This window comes from Macaca fascicularis, chromosome 6 (genome assembly GCF_037993035.2).
Source record: "Macaca fascicularis isolate 582-1 chromosome 6, T2T-MFA8v1.1".
Lineage (NCBI taxonomy): Eukaryota > Metazoa > Chordata > Mammalia > Primates > Cercopithecidae > Macaca > Macaca fascicularis.
In genome coordinates, this window is record NC_088380.1 from 97,406,161 (window position 1) to 97,429,516 (window position 23,356).

Genomic DNA, 23,356 nt, shown 5'->3' on the forward strand with positions numbered 1-23,356 from the left:
ACCCTGTGAATAGAGAGTTGCTAATCTACTGACAGATGGGGCAGCACATGACAAGTGGAGCAGCCCCTCCGAAAGCCCTGTCCATGCAGAGAGAGTGGGGCAGGGCCCAGGGCAGCAGAGTGGATGTTGGTACAAGTAACAGGGCTGAACTGGCAAATCCAAGATACCAAGTAAGAGGCCCAGGGGACTAGACTGTATAAAAATATCCAGTTTATTTGGATCAATTCTAAGTAGATTGATTGTAAGCTACCAACCCCTAAGTAGCACCAATAAAGGTGCTATTCCATTAGCAAGACTATACTAGGCACCAGGAATACAGAGATGTACCCTCCAAGAAATCTTCCAGAACAGGAAATAAATATCTACAGTTTAGTATAACACAAGTGAATAACTAAGACTTCCTGGAAGATACTTCACGCAAACTAAAAGTGGCATAACCAATACCCAGTATCACGGCCAGGAGTTTGGGAGTGGGGCTCTTCAGCCTGTTACGGACAAATCATATCACTAAAGTTACCCGTCCGATTAGAGCTATTCCTTACCGAGGAACAAATAATATTGTTTTAGAAATTAAATTAAAAGGGATCATATGAGAATTCTCATCACATTATTTATGGAGCAATATAATGCCTCATTCAAAGAACACTTTAAATCCAGTTTATACAGAGCAACATTGTTTATTTAATAAGATGGAAATAGCACTTCCACAATGCATTTCTCAGACAGCACACAGTGCTATTGGCAGTATGTATTGGCAGCTTAATTAAGAAGTCTGTTAATGATGTTTTTAAAAAAAACGGACACATTTTCAATTCAGATGGACACTCCTGAAGACAAGACATGTCTATTGTTGGCTCATACATACTAAAATGTGTCACAGACACTACATAAAATGTCTGGTGTCTACAGTTATATCAGTGTCTTTACACTGGGAAAATCATGACACACTTATTCTCAAGTCAGAAATAAATTTTTGGAAAAATTAGACAGTCATCTAACTTATGGAACACAAAGGACAATGAATACTGAAATAATTACTTAGCCAAATTTTCATACAGCCATTGCCCAGATGGGTTTTGTTCCATCCCTATCCTATCTTGGGTCTCTGAGTACCACCACCCACATTTGATCCAAACCTTCCTCTTCTTCATGCTAGTAACTCACTCAGAATGGCAGGCCCCTAGGGCAGGGGTCCACAAGGTGCAGACTGGTACCAGTCTGGGGTCCACAAGCTGCAGACTGGTACCAGTCTGTGGGGGTCCATGGCCTATTAGGAACCAGGCCGCACAGCAAGAGGTGAGCAGTGGGCCAGTAAGCATTGCCACCTGAGCTCTGCCTCCTGTCAGATCAGCGGCAGCCTTAGATTCTCATAGCAGTGCAAACCCTACTGTGAACTGCGCATGTGAGGGATCTAGGCTGCACAGTCCTTATGAGAGCCTAACTAATGTCTGATGATCTGAGGTGGAACAGTTTCATCCCGAAACCATCCCCACACTGTCCACGGAAACATTGTCTTCCAGGAAACTGGTCCCTGGTGCCAAGAAGGTTGGGGACCACTGCCCTAGGGCAGGGAAGGTAGTGGACTGTAGAGACAACAGGTATAATTCACCTTCCCACTCCCCAAGAAATCCACAAACAATATATTTTTACAACAGACAATCTATACCTAAGGGGAAAAAAACAGAATTTAATGCATATTAACTCAAACTACCATGTATTAATATCTCTAAAGTCTACTAAATATTTATGGAATCAATAAAATGGATCCTATCAGAAGTCCAACAACAACAACAAAAAGGATTAAAACGTACCGAGTTGCCATGTTAGGAGTTTTTTGGGTTTTGTTTTGTTTTTTATTAAAGAGACTTAAAACACAGAATATACTTTTCCATTTATTTATTTATTTTCTTGGGGATACACCTAATTAACAGCAGAAGAAAAACAATGTACCCTGAAACTAACTGTAAATTTACTGAAGGCAGGCTTTGTCTCCCTCATTTTCTTCCCCTATTTTGTGCAGTGGTTCACACATAGTAAGTACTCAATTAAGTTGAAAAGCAATGCATATTTCAATTCACATTAATTTGGAGGGGTTGGACTGATTTAAGGAGCAGCTGAGATGAAAAGGCTAGCTTCGATCTTTTCTGATTTCTGGCTAGCGAGGCACACCATCTTGAAAACTTCCTCTGCTGAACCTTGCGTAACTGCTGTCCACTGTGGCATTCTTAATGTCTTGATTTGTTTTCATTTTTGCTGAAGGTAACGAGATGGTTCTCCAGTGGTTATCTTTCCAACAAGAAAATGTGCAGGGTGATTTGAAGCTGGTACTCAGTGGCTATCTGTCCCAGTCCTAGAGGCAGTGTATCTGTGGACAAATTGAAACCAATTATTAATCTAGGCCTTTCTAAGAACACTTTTCAGAAGTACAAAGGTTAGCCTTTCACTGATCACTAAAATGTTATTTCATTCAACATTTCAAAAATACAACCAGGATCTCTTATGGTGGTTGTCTAAAGCTTTATCTCCCTACTTTAAATAATGACTTTGAAATCCATCTCACCCCCAGGCACAGATCCAAGCCTGAGGAAATCAGAAATATCACATACCTGCATATTTGGAAAAGAAAGTTTCCCTACCAGGTAAGAATTCTGCATTTTCATTCCTTGCCTTTATAAGCAGGAAAAGCTCCATTCGCGTTCCCTACCCCTTTGTGAATAGTAAAGTCCCTGCCTGTGCCCCATCCTGTGGCACCATATGGATGGCTGGGAAACAACAGTTGCAGATAGAGAAGCGTGCTGTGAAGCAATCGGACAGGCAGAAGCACATTTTCTTCAGCAAAGACTCTGAACTAGCCAGGTGAGTCAAAGACAGAGGCACACACGAACACTTCAAACATCAGCTAGGTAGCAAAGACCTCATGAGGGCCGCATGGAAGGATCCAGTCACACCTTGTGTATTAGTTACACCATCATGGACCAGAAAAGACAGGCATCTTTACAAGAAACATTTTCACTCATTCACATGCTCAAGGGCTGCTGTCTCTCTGAACTGTCTTACTGCAGACCCTGCCTCCACCACCCCTCCTTACTCAGGTCCTCTTCTCCTCAGCCTGGAATAAGATGGCCTAGGTCTCCTCTGCCATAGTCTCAACTCCTTCCAAGCAATGCTATCTCCTCTGGTCCTCCACCTCAGCCATTCATTCCAGGCTCCCTCTGAGCTTGGGCCCCTGACGTCTCCACTTAAAAGACTCAGCACTACCGTGACCTTCAACCCATCCTCATCAGAGCAGGCCATAGAGAAAAACTGCAGCCCAGAAGATGGTGAGACTGGAATTCTCTATTTGATCACGAATGCATTCAGTTGCACTGACTTTACTCTACATTGCTTCTTCATTTCTCCCTGTTTTCCTACCTCCAAACATGTTGGCTCAATCCTCAGAGCTGGGGTCTGCCCTGACTGGATTTTCTGTTTCCTACAATGCCTTATGCCTTGCCCTGAACCTATATCTACTTGACTAGGGCCCTGATAAAACCCTTCCCTAGATTCCATTCCAGGCCCCCAGCTGTGGGCTGGGATCCAGCTGTGGGCTGGGATCCAGTTGTGATTAGATTGCCTCCTTCCATGATACCACCACTCGTAACTCTAAATATCACCTGTTATCTACAATTCTAGTGGCCCAAACCTCCTGCTAAATTAAATCTCCTCAGGTACCAACACCTTCCCTGAACCAATCCCCAAATCACCACATCCACTTGGTCACTAAGGATTGGACTGCTGGTTCATCCTAGTGAAACCAGGTTCCCAGTCCCTAATATACCTAATCTTGGCTTCCTCCTGTTCCCTGGAAACCTATGCTGCTGAGACCCTTCATAGGAACTTCCTCGCCTAGCCTAGACAAATTATAGCACTATGGTGTGTGTGTGTGTGTGTGTGTGTATACGTGTGTGTGTGTATATATATGACTGAATGATCATATGTACATGTGTGTATATATGTGTATATATGTATGTATATGTATATATAGATGTTTATATTTATATGTGTATATATGTATATATATAGACACATATATATACACACACACACACATATCATCATTCAGTCATTTATTAATGTATTCTTACCTCATTCCATTAAAAATGGCCTCTCCTATGGCCTAACCCCTGCCTGATTTTTGACATCTTCCACTTTCTTATTTCACTTTATTTCCTAGTCTCCAACATGAAGTTTCTGCTTCAAGCACACAGGTCTACTGACCTCTAAGCTCATTCTGAATCTTTGTTCACATCCTCTTTTCTGCCTTCTTAATTGGCTCCTTTTCATCCCTTGGCCTGGCACTTATGACACAATCTAAAAAGTCTTCCCCAAGAAACAAATCTACATGAATTTATCCCTTATCTGTATTCCTTCAGAATAATCAATATCACACAGTTTAGTACTTGATTTTCATTAAATGTTTGGAATACATTACCTTCCCCCAAAGACTGCTAGTCCTTTGGGAACTGGGATAAAGGTCATGTCTTGTACTTGTTATGCTTTCTCCAAAGTGCCTGGTGCTGATCTCTAGAAGGAAAAGGAGAGGAAAGTTCCATCCCATCTTCTCCTTACCCCTACCCAAGCCCATCCCCAAGGAGGAAAAGACACAAAGTGACTGAATCAAGTTACCCAACTCAGTTAAACTTTTGTAAGTGGGAGAAGTTTTCAGTATGCTGGGAGAAAAAGTTAAAGCTTTAACTTCTGTTGGCTCTCTCATCTCTTCGGGGTTCATCTCTTTAAGGTTCTCACTCTCTTTGGATTGCTTCTTTCTACTTCCACATTGCTGGTGTGATAAAACTGGACTGAAACTGCCTCTGAGCTGAGCTCATCAGAGACTGCATTAGGTTTGGGGTAGGACGGCCAGGGCCTAAGTAGGCTAAGAACATATGTGTATGTATTAAATACTTGAGGTGCAGCCTGTGCTCATCTCCTCCAAGTACCTGTGGCCACAGGAAACACATGAGCAAGGATCTGAATGCAATTAGAATCTAAGTGTCTTCTTAATAAAAACTTACTGATTTTTCTAAAGTAAATGTCTAAACTACATCAGAAGAGACCAAGAACTCTGAGAAACTTTGAAGTTCTGGGTCAGTGTTATTTATGATTCATATATTGAGTACATCTCTCATTCAAAACTTTAATTGTATTTTTATAAAGGCATTTCTCTAAGAACACACTTCTTACAACATAGATCTCTGAGTCTGAGATCTTTTTGAGTTAGGATGCAAGCACGACAAATCCTGGGGGTTTTGTAAGCCTTCCTGCCAAAGAAGTAAAAGCCAGTGGACTTTTACTATAAAATGTTTTACTGGCTCTTGCAGATGACCACAGTCTGCCATAGAATCATTTAATATTCATGATACTTCACATATTTTGAATATTTAAATATTACATATGCACACTACATACATATACACATAACCTTACTTGAAAAGAACTGCATAATTAATTTAAGCATACCCCAAAGTCCTATGATCTTTCATCACTTGGAAAAGACCGTGGTGAAAACTCCACTTTGAAACAATGTTTTTGTTAGCATGTGACTCAGAATAAGAACTGTCCCCTAATACCCACTGTCCACTGCTTTTTATTGATAGAATCCTTGAATTTTAAGGGATGAATGGCCACAAAAACTATATTTTCAGGCCCTCCTGGTAGCTAGGTATGGTTGATGGGATGTGAGTAGAAACTAGGAATATCTTTGATTTAAACCCTTAGTACTAATATATGTGGCTCAGTCACTTCTGTGGCTGAGGTGAGAACATGCTTGTAGAAGAGAAGTCTGTGGCTTGTGAGTGTGCATGGCCAGCAGTCTCCGATCTGTGTAGGTATTAATGTGTCAGGGCTGAGTGTTCCAGGATTTCTCTAGAGGCTGGCATGGGCTCCTGAACCAGTTGTCATTTCTGTCTTGCCAGTATATCAGGGTTGGAGAAGTCCAAGCCTTAGGACCCAGTTTCCTTTCTACCTGGTGTTTTCCTGCCAGAATACCATGGGCTGTAACTTGCCTTGAGTTGGAAGCAGTTTGCATGGAAATTTATTCATCCTTTTAACTTATGTAAGGTTTTTTTATACACAATTCCCAATTATTTAAGCAATGACAACAAATTTTGGTTTTCTTTTGTTATGTGAGAACATTAGGCCCCAGCAACATGCTACTGTGTAAGGAAAAATAAACTGTTGCAGTTAAAAACAACAGAAAAAATCTTAAGAGTACCACCTCCAAGAAGTGCCCTTAAAGAGAACACTTATGCATCTTCGGACATATTAATGAGGCCAATATCCAGGGGCAGCAGAGGTATCAGATAGAAGTGTACATCTCCCTGACCCAGCAGTCTAAACATAAGCGATCCAGCACTGCTACACCAGCCATGCTGTGTCAAGGAGCTCCTTCTTTCTCGTTTAAGCCACTATACTTTGGTACCTCTCAACAAGAATATAGGTTAGGTTGCTGTAACAAATACAGCTCTGCCACTTTATAGCTGACCTATCTTAGACAAATTACTTAAACTCTGTATTATTTTATCTGTATCTACTTCACAGAGTTGTTGTCAGCAACATTAGACTATGTCTTTTTTGGGGGATGTGGGCTGGGGGTCTCATATCCCTGGCTTCTAGCACAGTACCTGAATATAGTAAGCATTCAATAAGTACTACGCTATTATTGCTGATCTTACTCATACGCCAGATCTAAACAAATAATGCCAGACCTTAACAACTCACCATTCAGTATTTCCAATAAAGATCTGATATAATACAAGTAATCAACATGGTGTGCATTAGAATGATCACTTTCTGACCCAAATCTTAGAAAACATGGTTTGACAAAAGATATTTTCTGACTTGTGAATTTACTTTTATGAAAACTCTTATATGCAGAACCACTGATCATCAAATTAATGAACTGACTTAACTTTTTTAAATGGATCCACTTGAATTGGGCAGTCCTGGAAAGTCAAAGGCACACTGCCCCAAGAGTACTGGTTCTGTCCCTGCCAGTTATTATTGCAAGCTTCCACTGTTCATGCATATACTGCAGAAAAGCCTGATTTTTATAACACGTTTATGATTGTGAACTTGTAATAGTACAGAATCTCAAGAAGAATAATTCTTCTGTTTTCTCAAAGGAAGATGGGCCCCTTTTTTGCTTCTACAAAAATAGCATGGATGAGAGTTTTCGGGAAAACACATTTCTCTTATTGAAGAGCACTTAATAAACACACACCTGACTGCTTTCATTTCACCACAAGTGGTGCCCATTTGCCAGTCATCAAAGTAATTCAGTCTGCTCTGTTGAAGTGATGGATTCTACAAACTGTGTAAGGCTGTCATTAAGGAGAGGATAGATTATAGTCTCTATGCAGGACATTACAGTACTTACATTTCTCACCCACATAGCTTATGAAACACAGGGGAAACAAGAAGATGAAAATAAAGTTAAACATGGACTTAATGCCTTTCTCTCCCAATGAATGGAATGAGCTGGTCACTAGTCCACACTTTTTACTACTTATATATAAAGTTCCATTTCCTTCTATTTAATATAAAAAGCTTTGATAAAGGACACAGACTATGCACAAAATTCATTACACAGTAATTTAAGTCTAACTTGCTTTTGTGCCTCTACTTTTAAAATAATATTCTTTCTTTTTTCACCCTATTTATACAGCCATTTTGCTTCTCTATAATTTTAACTTACCTACTTAAAATTCTCATATAGAACAGAGATTATATCTAGAGTAAAATTCATTAATTTGGGTGAACTGAAAAAGACAAGCCTGAATGAATGAAAAGTCTAAAGTATGGACAGTTATCAAAAACAGCATGATAACAGCAACAGCTGACATTTGAGAGTTTATTACATGAAAATCACTGGGCTTTTTACCTTACATTATCTCATTTAGTCCTCAAAACAGTCCTGGAGCAGGTATTATCATACCATTTTTACAAATTGGAAAACAGACTTTAAGAGATGTTAACTTTCCTAGGGCCACACAGCTACTAAGTGGTAGAACTCCTTCCAAAGTTGCAGTTGTCTGACTCCAAAGCTCGTGCTCTTTACAACCACACCAAACTGCTAGGATTTTTTCTTCAATCAATAATAATAATAATAAAAGTAATATCTCAGAGGAGGGTAACAAAACTCTAAAGTGCCAAGGAACCCTGGTTTAGTAAAAAAAAAAAAAAAAAAAAAAAGGTATTTAAAATTAGCTCACCACTTATTTTAGGTAATATTTACCCGCCATGTATGAAGTAACTACTTCACACAAGGCATTTCTATACATTAAAACTGACCCTTACAACAACCTCCTAAAGTAGATAACTATCTCCATTTTACAGATGGAGGAAAATACTCAGTGAAGCTAAGGTCACATAGCTAGTAAGTGGCCTAGTCTTTGCACTATGCCACACTACTTCGTTATCTGTCTTATAAGGTCTTTCTCTAAAGTGCTGAAGAAGTCTGCTTTTTAAAGGAACAGTGCCATCCCCTGCAATTTTATTTATACTATTTATTAGCTCAGCAAAGTTTTAGTTCAGAGACAATGCAAAGGTAAACTTTAACCCAGGCCTTGACCTCATTTTCATAAATTCCAAATTTAGTAAGGTCCATGTTAATGGGTTTTACTGTATATGGAAAAGAGTTTAATAGTCACTTAGCACTGCTCTATCCATTAATAAATCTAAAAAGCCACACAAAGGTGAAGGAAGAACAGTGACCTCAAAACTAAAACAGATAAAGAGCACCTATAATTTGTACTCCAGCAAAAAAAAGTCAGAATATAAAACTGCCAATACATAACAAATTCAGTCTTACAAGTTTAAATGCTCATTCATCAATTAAAGAAAACTAACTTCATCAGATGCTCATATTAAGGAATATAGCCATAGCAATTCAGCAATCATAATTAAAAGTTCATTTCAAATCTCTTTGGTGTGCAGTGAAATGATCTAACAGTGAGGCTGCCTGGTTCTTTTCACAGTGTTGTGTAAATGTGCACAGTATGTGGTCATTCCTAGCTATTGAACATGTTCATCTTTGCTACTCATGCTGCACTTGTTTCTGATGCAGATATGCTTCTGTGTACACACTGAGTGGGAAACATGTACAAGATAAGACAGTGAATAAAGCACATGTCTGCAGCACTGTTCCCACCACGCCTATAGCCAGTTCCATAATATACAGGGGATTTTTTTTTTCCCCCTTGTAGGTCATCACCGTACTGAAAATATTCTAAATAAATCCTATAGGCTTCAGAGGCGGCCACCTGAAGCACTTAGAATCCCACAACTCTGTCAAGTTGCATCACGCTTTTTTTCTTTTCTTTTCTTTTCTTTTCTTTAGACCAGCTTGTGAAAGAGCTGCCACATGCCTCTCTGCAAGGGAAACAGCCTTGAGACATAAGCAAAGCAATCCAGGTAAAGGATAACCAACTATTCTTTAGCCTGATGCACTGTGGAATAGGTGGCAGAAGCAGATTTCAGGTCCCTTATAGTCTGGCCAGACTCTCAATAGGTCACCTACTTCCTGGTGACTGACAGCCAAGGCCTAAAGGGGGCCAGCTTGCCAAGGACTATCTTGAGGTTTGCAGTCTTGGTCACCCAGAGTGAACTAATCTCTCATAGCTATTCTCTATAAAGTATAAAAGAATAAACTTTCCATCTGTAATCCCAGCACTTTGGGAGGCCAAGGCAGGCAGATCACAAGGTCAGGAGATCAAAACCATCCTGGCCAACATGGTGAAAACCCGTCTCTACTAAAAATACAAAAATTAGCTGGGTGTGGTGGCGCACACCTGTAGTCTCAGCTACTTGGGAGGCTGAGGCAGAGAATCGCTTGAACCCAGGAGGCAGAGGTTGCAGTGAGCCGAGATTGCACCACTGCAGTCCAGCCTGGCAAAAGAGCGAGACTTCGTCTCATAAAAATAAATAAATAAATAAATAAATAAAAACTTCCCTACTATATGAATGTAAATTTATCCAAATATCTGGGACTCCCATAATTTGCTAACCCCTTATCTGTGTTACCTGATTGGTTTGTCCACCAGGCTCAGCACAGTATTATGTTAGGATTCAGCCTTTCACTTTCACTTTCACTTCCAACTCCCTTGGCCACAGCATCATAATTGCTACCATTTCTTTTATAATCAATTTTGATTTCAAGTCACTGGAAAGCATTACTGAAAAATAATATGGAGTTTCACTCTCTGGACTATTCAATGTCATAGCAAGAAAAAAATCTTCCTGGGCGTGCTGGATAAACTGAGTACTCTCAGAATCCTTCCCAACCTATGAGTTCCTCATTATTAATCAAATACCTAGAAATACTACTTCTTGGAATCTATCTTACAGTAATAGCCACACAAGTTCACAAAAACAAAAACATTACCATGTTCACTACAGTGTTATTTGCAATAGCAAAAGCGTTAAGTGATCTAAATGGCCAACAGTTGAAGGATGATTAATTACGGACCATCCACACTCGAGAACACTGCACAGCCATTAAAAATAACATAGTATGCCTCTATTTACTGGCATGAAGCTATGTTCAGTGAAAAAAGGATAATGGACAAAATGTATAGAGTGATACCGTATTTGGAAAAAATACAACTGCGTATATACAGAAACATATGTGTACAAAGAGAAATTATATGAAAAAAATCTTAGAGATTTGTAAGTATAAACATGTAGTTATGTATATTTCTGCTATGTGATATTCAAGTAAAAACATTTCTACTGCTGGGCACAGTGGCGTGCACCTGCAGTCCCAGTTACTGAGGAGGCTGAGTCAGGAGAATCGCTTGAGCCCAGGAGTTTGAAGCTATAGTGTGCGAAGACAGTGCCTGTGAATAACCACTGCACTCCAGCCTAGGCAACATAGCTAGACTCTACCTTTAAAAAAGGTTTCTATTATATACTTATATAAATATATATTTGCATATGCATAGAAAAATCAGAAAGGATATACATTAATAGTGGTCACTTCTGGACAGTGAGTTTGGAAAGACAGAACTTTAAGTTTTTACTTGTACATATATGTGCTGAGGTTTCTAAAGGATTCTGCAAAATTGACACCCCTTTCCTTTCCTAGGTTCTGAGCAAATAAAGAAATAATACAGAAATAAAAACAGATGAGGGACCAGAATATAACCTTTATTACTGATTGAAGCCAAGGTGGAGGAGGTAGCTTAGTCTGAAATCCAAAACACACATGGCTAAGCTATAGAATTATATCATCTTGGGGCTGGGCATGGTGGCTCATGCCTGTAATCCCAGCAATTTGGGAGGCAGAAGTGAGTGGATCACTTGAGATCATGAGTTCAAGACCAGCCTGACCAACAGGTGAAACCCCGTCTCTACTAAAAATACGAAAATTAGCCAGGCATGGTGGTGCACACCCATAATCCCTGCTATTCCGAAGGCAGAGGCACAGATCACTTGAACCGAAGAGGCAGAGGTTGTAGTGAGCCGAGATTGCGCCACTGCACTCCAGCCTGGGCAACAGAATGAGACTACCTAAAAAATAATAATAATAATTATATCATCTTGGCAGGCCAGGACAGCAAAAGCTGGGGTGAGCCCCCAGCCTTTGGGAAAATGTGTGCTCTTGGTAGGCAGGCCCTTCTCCAGATAGAACGAGCATGGCAGTAAGCTGAGGTAGCCCACTTATTCAACCCATATTTACCAATTAGGTAAGCCACTCCCCTATAGAGTAGAGTGAGAAAGAGGGTCTGTCAAGTAGGAGTATTGTCTTTGTCTGAGAAGGTAGTTTCAGCACATCTGGGGTGGCTGAATCCAGACTGCAAAGGGTTAAAGAGTGAATGGTGAAAAGGCAGAGACTACAGAGTAGACAAGTCGAGAAGAATTGAAAGAAAGGAGGCTGGGAGCAGGGAATTTTAAAAATGATTTTTTTAAAGGAGGAGGCCAACAAAATGTCAAAGGCAGAAAATGGAAGAGAGAAAATAATTTACAGGGAGAGTCTAAACATAGTGATGGAATCATGGACATTAAGTGAATGTGGCCACCTCTTAATGAGACATGAACAAAAGGGAAGGAAGAGAAGTTGAGTTCTTATCACAGGACCAATTCTGTAAAAAGAAGGATAGATCCAAAGCTAAATCCAGAAAACAAAAAATAAACTTGCAGACTGCCAAAGAGCTGGCTGTGCTACAGTCATGACAAAACTCGGCAGAACCAAGACCTACTTGTAAATGTTTTATCAAACTGGGAAAATTACAAGAAATATGTGATTTATTATTTCTAAGACTGCTTAGATTAGTATTGATATGTACATACTCTCCATATTATCCAAAATCATGCTCCATAACATCAGTTGATTTACATGCTCCTTTGTCCCTGGGAGCCCTAAGGAATAAAGTTTTTCATAACAAACTTTGAGTGATTTAAGCTTGACTGGCTCTGTGCAATTTTTCATTGCAATTCTGGCTACCATTCTACCATATGCCCCAAATCACAATGCAGTATAAAGTAAAATCAAACAGACCAAGTATTGGTGGGAAGATTCCTAGTCTACAAGTCTGGCTCCATACTTCTAACTGATAGAGACTGAAATGTCTGCACTGGAAATGTTTCTGTATTTCCACTGATCTATTTTCATGCCATGGTTTCAACGGCTTCAGAAGTTCCAGTAAGAAAAGGCTTCTTCTGGTAAACAGATTCCTCTGAGTTAAAAATAATAATAATAATAATAATAAGAGGGAAAAGCTTCGTATTTTTCAACAGTCCCCAAAGTTATATTCTTTATCAGGTTTTAAGGTTATGTTCCAAGTCTCCATTCTTCGGTGTGGTTTAGCTTTACAACCAGCTGCCCCCTCTTCACTAGCAGTTTTTGACGTCATCCAGGCTTTGCAAAATGTGTGCTACAGCCCCTACTCAGGCTTCTCAGCTGCTATGAAAGTTATACTGCATTTGGTTAAGTGTGGAGGCTGGCACCAGGGAGGATCCATGATGGTGATTATCATGCAAATCAGTCTCCTGCAAGTCAAGCTCCTCCGCGGAGGCCTTCCAGCTCTGCTTCCCCCAGGGCCGCTCCATTGTCCCCAGCATAAAGCTAACCATCTTGGCTGCCGACACTGGACGCCGCTGAGATTGGTTCTCCTGACAGAGATTAGTGGGCAGCAATGAATCTTTCACTTGGGGTAGATATATGATTTTATTTAAGAAAATAACCATACATAATTGGGCTTCTGTCACTTTAAATTTTAATGGTGAGAGTAATATGGAGGCTTCTGGAACTTTAAATTATGGCTTTCAGAAGCTTCACACTGAATCTTTCAATTATTCTCTGTAAGTACTTTCTCAAAGCATGTGCCACCATGACATTGATATCACAATTCAAATCTAAATTCAAAACTGACTGCAAGGCTATGAGCTATGTGCTGGCGTGCATGCTGCCTCATTTTATCTTTGAACATCTGACGAGGCGAATCAAGAGGCGCTCTCCCGGAGCCCAGCCAGCTGTTTGCCAAATATTCAAATGCTCTGACATGCAGAAGAGCCTTTCAGATTTCCCCACATCAAAATTAGCAACGACCCCCTATTTTTCCCATTAGCTTCTGGCTCACCTACATCCTTTCACGCAGGCCCGCCTGACTCACTCAGCTAAGTGCTTGCTCTTGCTCACCTCTCGGGTTCCCGACTCCAGCAATTGGATCTGGTGTGTGCTGCAGAATGGCAGCCAGTTCAGACAAAACCATGGGGGAGAGTTTTCAAGTCGGTGTTTCCTTGAAGTGGATCTGAAAGAGTGGCTGAGCTGATATTTGCAGTAGTAGGAAGGCAGAGAGCAAAGACAGCATGCAGGTTTTACTTACAATACATTCATTAGGCTGGAGCAAAAAATGGAATTGGAAAGACAGTAGCCAGGGGAAAGTAAAAAGGCTTTGCTTTTCCTTTTATTTTGGTGTCAACTTCCTTGTTATATATCCATTTTATCATTTTTAATATTTGTATCTTCATATTAAAACAAATGGAAAGGAATCTTTTTCTCTATAGGTCTAGCTTTAGACTGCTTCAACTATTTTTAAACGTGTCCCCTACCTCAGTAAACGCAGCACCACATTTACAACTGTAAATAATTAATCCAGTTGCCCTTTGGTTAATCTACAATGAAAGACAACCCTTCTTTCACATTTCAAAAGTCCTGGAACAATTTTCCTCAGCTGGATGACTTAGAACAGAGGCTGTGGACAGCACCTGGGGAGTTTAGAATGGGAAAGGGACTAAGGTGCCAAGTGGTCAAGACAACAGCCCCTACCCCAGCGGCTGGCAAAATTTCCTGAAGCTGGACATCAAAACCCGGGCCAGCTGGGTGAGGGGTTCCTTCATTCCTTCCGGAAAAGCTGGGTCTTTACTTGTTCATTTCCTATGATGTGTTTATACTTGGACAGAAGGGGCACAGCAGGAATGCTTTCAGGGCACATTTAGGGGGAAGCCACTCTCACAGGAATTGTGAATGCCAGATGTCAAACAAACCTGTGCTGCTGAGAATTCTCTGAGCAGGATGCAAGGGGCACCACATCACATCTGAGAAAACTCTGCTGTCCTGATCCGGGGCCTCTCCTTAGCTGCAGGCAAAGGCAGGTAGAAATCCTTTCATTTTAATAATAATAATAAAAAAGAAGCTGCTAGTGTGAGCATAAAATTACCTAACAACTAGATGGGCTGATGGCATTCCAGTTCTGCCAGTAAAGTCTATTAATTCTCTCAATTCAAATCAGCATAAGGCAAGTAACTTGCCTCTGGGAACCATAGGTGGCAGAGGCAGGAGGCCCACACGTGGAGTGGCCATAAAACAGACATCAGTCAACAGCCTTACCCCAGCATTATTTCCTGAATACAGGCTCAAACATTGCTTTGCACTGAGATCAGGATTATGGTGCCCAAGTAGGCACTGTTGTAAGCTACTGACCATGGACAGAGAAAATTTTAAAAATCCACACTGATTTCCAAGTCCAAAGTAGTACAATTACAAATCTTGTCTAACTTTAATACTGAAGGCTTGTGGAGTGTTTCAAATACAAAACAGTTTTACATAAATCATTCACTCAAACCTTTACTGTTCTCCTATTATATGCCAAGTACTATACTTTCATGAGTCAGCATTGGTTAAATAATAATCTTAATACTACTAGATTTCTCTGCAAAATTTAGCACTGTGGCTCACATCTTTACTAATTCCTCTTCCACGGTCCTCATTTCATTAAACCCACAAGGAGAGAGCAGCAGTATAGCAAAATCACCTGGGGGACATATTTTTCACACTGCACAGATCCCCTCCACTCCCATTTGAGAATCATTACATATGTGAACCCCTCACCATTTCTAGCTGGAGTAAGTTATTTCTCTTAAGAGTCTGGGGATGAAAAAAACAAAAGCTGGAAATCTCTGTACCAAATACTTCCTCTAGATGATGTCATCTACTCTCATGACTTCAACTATGTGCCAACTACACACTGATGACTTCAAAAATAGTATTTTAAGCCCAGACCCATATGTCCAAATGCCTAGCACACCTGTTTTCAAATGACCTACCATTGCAAACTCTACAAGTACATTATATTTTCTAATATATATTTTATAATTTATATCAAATTAAATCATAAATTATATAATTTATATTTTTCTCTCCTTTTTCTTAATAGTATTAGTATTTACTATATGATCCAAGTCATATTTATACTCCTTCTCCTTCACACTTCCCATTCTCACCCCACATAGATCAAATCTGTCACCAGGTCTTTCTCTTCTTCCTCAAGAACACATTTCAAGTGTATCTACCTACCATTTACTACATTCCGCTTGGACCTCTGCATTAGCCTCCTCACTCCTCCCTACCAGCAGCCTCTGCACTTCAAACTATTCTCCACGTGCTTCTGATTCGTACTGATTAAAGCAGGAAATCCTTAAATGCACTCCTCATAATATACAAGATGATTTCTCATAGCAAACAGACCAACTTCTTAAATATTCATATTTTAATACGTTTCAAAAAACAGAATTAACACATCAAACTGGGTGTCAAGTTAAGTTTGCTTTAAAAATAAATTTCAGTATAAAACTCACGCAATTTAAAGAAAAATTAATCTATTCAGGTAGTGTGAGATGTTTTAAAAAAGATAAAAGCAGTACATGAATCAATGACGTTGGGAAGCTTGGTACTAGAAAGTAGGTCTAAACTCCTTAATATGGTATCAGATATCTTAAACTCCTTAACATTCTCTTCATTTTTAGCTTCTCCCTCTCCTACATTTCCTGTACTCTACATGTAAGTTCTGTGTATCAGCTTTGCTGAAAAACAAAACACCCCAAATTTACTAGCTAAAACAACATTTTATTTAGTTCATAAGTCTGTGAATGGGCTGGGCAGTTAGTTCTGTATCAGCTGACACCCCAGAGAGATCAGGGGAAATCTGGGCTGACAACTGATTGCCCCTGGACTCTCCCATGTGTTTGTGATCAAATGGTGGATCAGCTGGTAACTAGATGATCTCACTCGCATGTTTAGCAGTTCAATGACTGTTGGCAAGAGCCTCAGTTCTTTTCTGGGTGACCACTCATCCTGCAGCACAGTAACCTGGGCTCACTGACAATACGGTCACAGGGTTCCAAGTGCAGAAGCCCCGGTGCATGAGTCTCTGCACTGTTTGCTAATAATCCACTGGTCAAAGCAAGTCATATGATCAACCCAGATTCAGTATGGAGAAAGAGACTCCACCCTTTAATGGATGGATCTGCAATGTCACTTTGCCAGGAGTTAGAAGCAGGAAAGGGAAATTGGTGACTGTTTTTACAATCAAACAACCCTTCCCATCCACCAAATATGCCAGGCATATTCACACACATGCTCCTGCTGTTCCCATCACTTAAAATGAACTCTCAACTTCCTCCTGTCCTTCTAGAAAATCCTTATTGCTTGTCCTTCAAGGCTCTGATCAAATATAGCATTCCCTGACACTTTCCCTCAAGGCATAATTAATTATTCCCTCATATGTTCCCATGATCCCTTGCATTGCCTCTATTATATCATTTAGTGAATTGTATTATAGTTATTTATAATGTCTTATACAGTCTTTCTCCTTAAATAGACTGTCTTTGTACCACCAGCATCTAGCACAATGTCTGGCAAAGAACAGGCATTCAATAAACGTTTAAGAAATTAAATTAATTTAAAACAAAGATTAAAGTCTCCCTGGAATATGCCTACATTAAAACAGATTTAAGGTGCAAATACAAAACTGGCCTCATGAGTTAGCAGAACTAATTAGATCTATCTCATCTATTTTTTTTTTTTTTTTTTTTTTTAAGATAGAGTCTTGCTCTGTCATCCAGGCTGGAGTGCAGTGGTGCCATCTTGGTTCACTGCAACCTCTGCCTCCCGGGTTCAAGGTATTCTTGTGCCTCAGCCTCCCAAGTAGCTGGGATTACAGGCACATATCACCATGCCTGGCTACTTTTTGTATTTTTAGTAGACACGGGGTTTCACCATGTTGGCCAGGCTGGTCTCAAACTCCTGATCTCAAGTGACCCTTCCACCCTGACCTCCAAAAGTGCTGGAATTACAGGCGTCAGCCACCACACCCGGCCCACCTCATCTCATTTGAAGAGCACCAGGCAGGGCAATGCTCCGAGCCAAAAGCATTTTTTCCTGTGGGACTGGCACAAAGCCTGAACTTCCAGCATAATTTATTCAAGGTCTGAATATGTTTTGATGTAATACAAACAACATAGGTTCTGGAGTCAAAAATACTACTAGGACTCAAAACCTAACTACCTGTGTGATACTGACAATTCATTTTGTGCGTGTCTCTGCACTACTTTTTTCATCCATACAATTATCTGTGTTGCAGTAACCCATGTAAAGCAGCTAGCACAGTGCCTGCCATACACCCAACACTTATATCAAATCACGAAGTCTCCTGTTTAAAAAGCAAACGCCTCTGCCAGGGGTAACCGCAAGCCCTTTTTATTGCCATCTGAGGAGAGTGGGAAAAAGGTAAAAGGAAGAAGAGTGTCAAAGAAAAGAGAGGCAGATAAACAACTTCGCAGTTTTACTGAGAGCTGGACTTGTGGCTAGTAATTAAACAGTTACATCAGTTTTTAGAGACCCTACCAAGTAATAAAAGGCTCCCCACCTAGGGCATATAATGACCATTTCTGGTAATACAGGACTTGGGAACTGCATAATTTAGGACTCTGGGACTTGCATAATTTTTGCTGGGCATCAATATGTCCATACTTGCATAATTTTTCTGGGCATTGATATGGAATCACCATTTATAAGTATACCTAGGCAAGACTACTGAAGAGTTAGTTAAGGAAGAAACGGAGTTATTTAAATGTTACTCTGATCTTTTTCATGTATAATCCTTTGCCCTTGTCCTTCATTTAAAAGGGGCAACTGTAATTGTAGTAAACAAATTTTTTCCTCCCTACCTAAGGATACAATTTTTTTTTAATGATAAAAATTTAAAGAACACTACAAAACGCACAATTATAAACTGTAAATTATATCACTTCTAAAGGAAATGTTGCCACTGAAATCAAAATAAAATGAGTTTTAGACACACTTATATCGTTTCAAAGTAAAGCCAAGTTTTAATAAAATGTTTAATTTTCCAAAATCCAAGCAGGAACTCCTATGAGAAGTCCCTATACTTGTCCCTCCTGAGGCTGTTCTCACATCTCAGTGACAACTCTGAAACACTTCTGCACTTTGGGAGCACTAAACCAATCTACTGTTCACATCTAGCCCTGTAAATGAGACTCCACTGTTACCCATGATCTTTCACCCCAGCTACATTATAAACTTCCTGGTACCCAAGATTCTGTTTTCTGTATTTTCCTAGTCCACCTCTCCCTACCCTCAGCACCCAGATTTGTACTCAATAATTGTTAATTCATGGCTGACAAGGAAATGTATAAATAGCACTTGCTGACAGTAAATTCTTTGGTCTGTCCAAGTTCAGACCAAGACCTCTAAAGATCCTAAAGACTGAAATGACTATGGTGCCCCACATTCACATGTAAATTTAAAAAATAGTAAACTATAAAGGACAAAATTTACATGTATGTTTTTAAATTAAAATAGTTTCTAATGGCAAAATTCTAGGTAAGTTCATCAAAGGCTGAACTCTTCTTCATTCTTTTCCCTCCCCATTGTGAGAGCATACATGTGTATGTGAAAGAGAGAGAGAAAGAGAGAGAGAGAGAGGTCGGGGGAGAGGGAGTGAGGGAGGATGAATGTGTCTGTGACTTCCAGCACTTTGTCTGCTATAGGGTACTCCAATTCTGGGTCCACTTCATAAACTATATCAAAATACTAAATATGGTTTTGGATGCTATAGAGTATAGAATGAGAAATCAAATAATTGCCTAAATCCATATGCATATTTGCTTTTCTCTTGTTAAGTATCCAAATTCTATTTCAGGTTTGTAGTAAGACAGCTTAATATAATATAAATAGAAACAATGTAATATATTGTTTCACCTGCTCTTACAATTGTATTATGGTTGTGTGTAGAAAAGGAGGTACAGCAAATGACTGTCAGCAAATCACTCATAAAAATGTGAGAAGCCCAAGTTACTTGCATTTTATTTCATTAGACACCAATATTTGATACAAGCAACAAGCACCAAATTATATTAATATAAACCTTCCATAAATAATGTTCACAGCAGTCACAAAGTTTTAAATACAGATGCTAATTACAGTGCCAAATCAAAACTACCATATTTCAATTAAAACTATTTTCACTTGTAATGTGATTATCTTATTCATAGTAACAGATATTAATATTTCTATCAAACCTGAATGGGTTGTGCTTAGCCATAATTGTTCCAATGGATCTGTTTCCACTCTTGTATTTTAAAATGCAAGTGTGCTCCATAAGAGTTAGTTTATCCTAATCTACCCAGGTAGACTCTTGTCTTGTAATAGAAAATATTTGGATATGTAGGGAAATGGCATCAGAAAAATCAGGAAATGCTTGTGATTGTATAGGTACTTCATTTCTGATTATATAAGTATTTTTAAAACAGTAAAAATTTTAAACCCTATACTTGCATTGAAGTACAGCTAGAATGCAAATTTAGTAATAAAACTGAATAATTTAGCAGCTTGTTTTGTGATCAGGTCTGACTGGTCCTCTCTAAGACGTATCCAATTTTTTAAAATTCCCTTTGTGGCTTTGAACTAGGAATGGAGTGCATATTATGTCCATTAAATAGGAAGCCAAGGATTACTTGAACAAATAATATTATGGCTTTGTAGAATGACTAATGGTCTTTGCAACGGCCCAGACTGGTTTCATCTTTCTTAAGATTTTATCACTGATTTGTTCTTAGTCATGTGCAGTCACTAAAGGCAGCAGAGGTAACAAGTGTTTGATGTATGATACTTGAGCCACTTTTGTCAGAGCTGCATTTATTTTTATGCTATACTCATTCTTGGTACTCTTATATTTACATGGTTCTTTCACTTTATTTTTTCTTGTTTCCAGTGATGGGTCAAACAGATACAGCAATTATAATAACACTAACCTCTAAAACTCTATAAAATAACAAATATCTACTTCCTTGCAAGGGATGACTTTCCATTGCAGATTAATAAATGACCACAGAAGCAAGCATCCTAATATAAGAGTTTAACTCTTTGTTCACTGCCATATTTGCACAGCTTACAAAATATCCCTTACCTTTTAGCATATATTATCAATTTCAATTCAATCCATCCTTTACAATCTGCAGCAAGTCACAGAAGTGCTCTTCTAGTTGAAAGGAAATTTCAAGGGAGGAGGGATGTGGAAAACCACATTTAATTTATTCTATTGAAAGGGGACATTCTAAATGGTTTCTGAGCTCTTTTGCATCTTCTTACACACTGCAAATCAGCTCAGATATCTTAATCAATGGCTATAAACATATCCTTATCAGTAACATATTCATGAAAGATGGTATGTGTATGAGCTGCAAAATGTTTGGCAGAGACCCAAGAATACAAAAGAAAGAATATGGTAAAGAATTGATGGAATGTCTTTGTGTTTCAACCCTATTCATTCTGGGAATTTTCTATCATCTCTTTTTGTTCCATTTGGAAGGATAATAGACAAACCAACAGAATGTCAGGTTTCTGTGACTTGGTTTCATCTACATACAGTCACACATATTGTACAACGATCCAGGATGGAAGCATATCTGTACACACTGATGAATATAAGTACATAATATATACCTTCTTGTGTCTCTCTCTAAATTTTTCTATTCATGATATTATCTTATACAGAGTTTAGTGCTTTTCTGTTTTGACAATCTAAGCACTGTCTACACGTTGTTTCATGAAATCAAGAGTAGTCCTTGACAATTAATTTTTGCAGTCAATGGTCTTCTCAAAATGGGCAACTCCCCTTGGAACTCAGGAGCCACAACAGCAGACTGTGTGAGTGAGGGAGCGAGACAATTCATTAGCCGATTCTGCAGCAACTCAGAGTGGCGGGGGATGTCAGCCCCTGCTCTGGTGCTTCAATACTAATGAGAGTCATTGCATATTCATAACCCCAAATACAGTCAGCTTCTTGTAAAAACTTTTGTCACCCAGGCTTCATGGCAAGAGCAAAGCACTGCACTCTTCGTGTCGTGGCACTTCCGCCAAGTGAGAGTGAGAGCAAGATTGATTGTTTTGCAACGCTGCCTGACGGGGAACTAAAAGATGCTGCCCCAAGGGTTCTAAAACTGCTTAGTTTGATTGCAAAGCTCCAAATAATCAAAGAAACAAAAAGGAAGCATTGGTGGTGAATGTGTGTGTCGATACATACATATACACACATATACACCATTACATTAAAAATATATCAAAAAATACTCCAAACAAGAAATTTGGCTTATTCAGTATTCAGAGTAATTATCTGTTAGGAATGTAAAATTCTCACATCAATTCTTATTATGCTGAAAGAATGGTGTGCCCCAGTAAACTTGTTCTCATGTTGCAGAAATGCCATGGCATATCTTAATAGAAACAGATTTCTAAAACTGTCTGAAGTTTCCCGTCATTATCAATACCAAAGCTTAGTGAACTGAACCTGTCAGTTCTGCCAAATCTAGACCTACCTGGAATCCAATTTCTCAGGCACCTTCTTGTGTTGTCACTGTCTCCCTTGCTTTATCATCATCATCATCATCATCATCATTACGATGAGTGTCCAGAAACGAGCCATCCGGTGTGCCTGCCAGGAAATCCTAAGGGGCCAGCACTATACCATTTGACCCGAAAATACCTCTGTTTGGGGTAGCTACCAGCATCCCCTGGAGTCAGAGAAGGGAAATGTATGTTTCAGCACCCACTTTGAAAAAGCCTTGAGCATTTTTTCACTCGTAATGATGTCTTCAGCTGGAATGCCAGCACAGTTACACATTTTTCTGACAGGCATACAGGCTATAAACTACCCATAAAAATTAAATAAAACAGGACAGTGAAAGAAAACTTTCTAAATTTGATCACACTTGAGTTGTTAAAAGTTATTTTCAGATGCATAATGTGTATAAATATCTGCATAGCTAAAGACAAATCAGGACTACTGAGATGATGGTGGGGGGAGATGATGAGGTGTTGTGGGGGATGGGTCTCACCAAACTGTTTTATATCTTAGTCACAGACACAAGCTTTGAAAATAGACGGATTTGTGTTTATGATTGATTGAGGTAACTGATTATCCACAGATATTTTAAGTGTTGAGACATTAAATTGTCAGCTCTATCAGTTTGATTGCAGTAAAACATGAAAACATTGACTTTTGTCTAGTTAGAGAAATTTATTTTTCCCAGAATGACAATCCTTTAAGTAGATGCCAGGCAGCTTGCCAGATTTCCATGTCATACATTGAAGTTTGCAAATGCAACCCATATTTTCAAGTGTTTTTCAAGGTGCAATGAATGGTGCATAGGTCTTTTGCAAATAGTCTTGTAATAAACAGAATCCTGCAGTATGCTTCATTCTGTAAACCCAAGAAAAGTATTTACTCATTTTGAAGACGAAAAACACATTTTTCTTTGTATCAATGAAGTATATGTTACCAGTGCTCTTCACTTACTTAAAGTATCTCTCAAAAATAAAATAACCCTCTTTGGACCATCACACTGTAAATGAGTTTGATTAATATGTTTTATAAGCCTGAAATAAATGCTCATCATAACTGTCAGTAAGCTGACAGCTTTCAAAAGTCTTTGTTCCCAGAATGAGTAATTTTTCTGATCTTCTTTAAAATACCAGCCTAAAAGGAAGATGTTAAAATCAAGTAAATTCTACCAAAATTTG

The 23,356-nt window shown here is 39.1% G+C and overlaps 1 non-coding gene across 50 annotated transcripts in view; it reads right to left on the reverse strand.

The window, feature by feature from the left end:
* Positions 1–657: 657 nt before the first annotated feature.
* Positions 658–23,356, reverse strand: part of LOC101865767 (E3 ubiquitin-protein ligase Itchy homolog) — a 179,835-nt gene continuing 157,136 nt past the window's right edge. For 22 of the 50 annotated variants that reach the window (XR_010587460.2, XR_012413876.1, XR_006698797.3 and 19 more), the window contains 3 exons: positions 14,524–14,615; positions 13,676–13,787; positions 12,801–13,149 (listed from right to left, as the gene is read on the reverse strand). This is a non-coding gene — a transcript (E3 ubiquitin-protein ligase Itchy homolog). Of the gene's footprint in view, positions 2,366–4,471; positions 4,564–11,167; positions 13,150–13,675; positions 13,788–14,523; positions 14,616–22,833; positions 23,037–23,356 lie in introns of those variants that run through there. The other 28 variants (XR_012413889.1, XR_010587483.2, XR_012413896.1 and 25 more) reach the window with 9 other exon arrangements.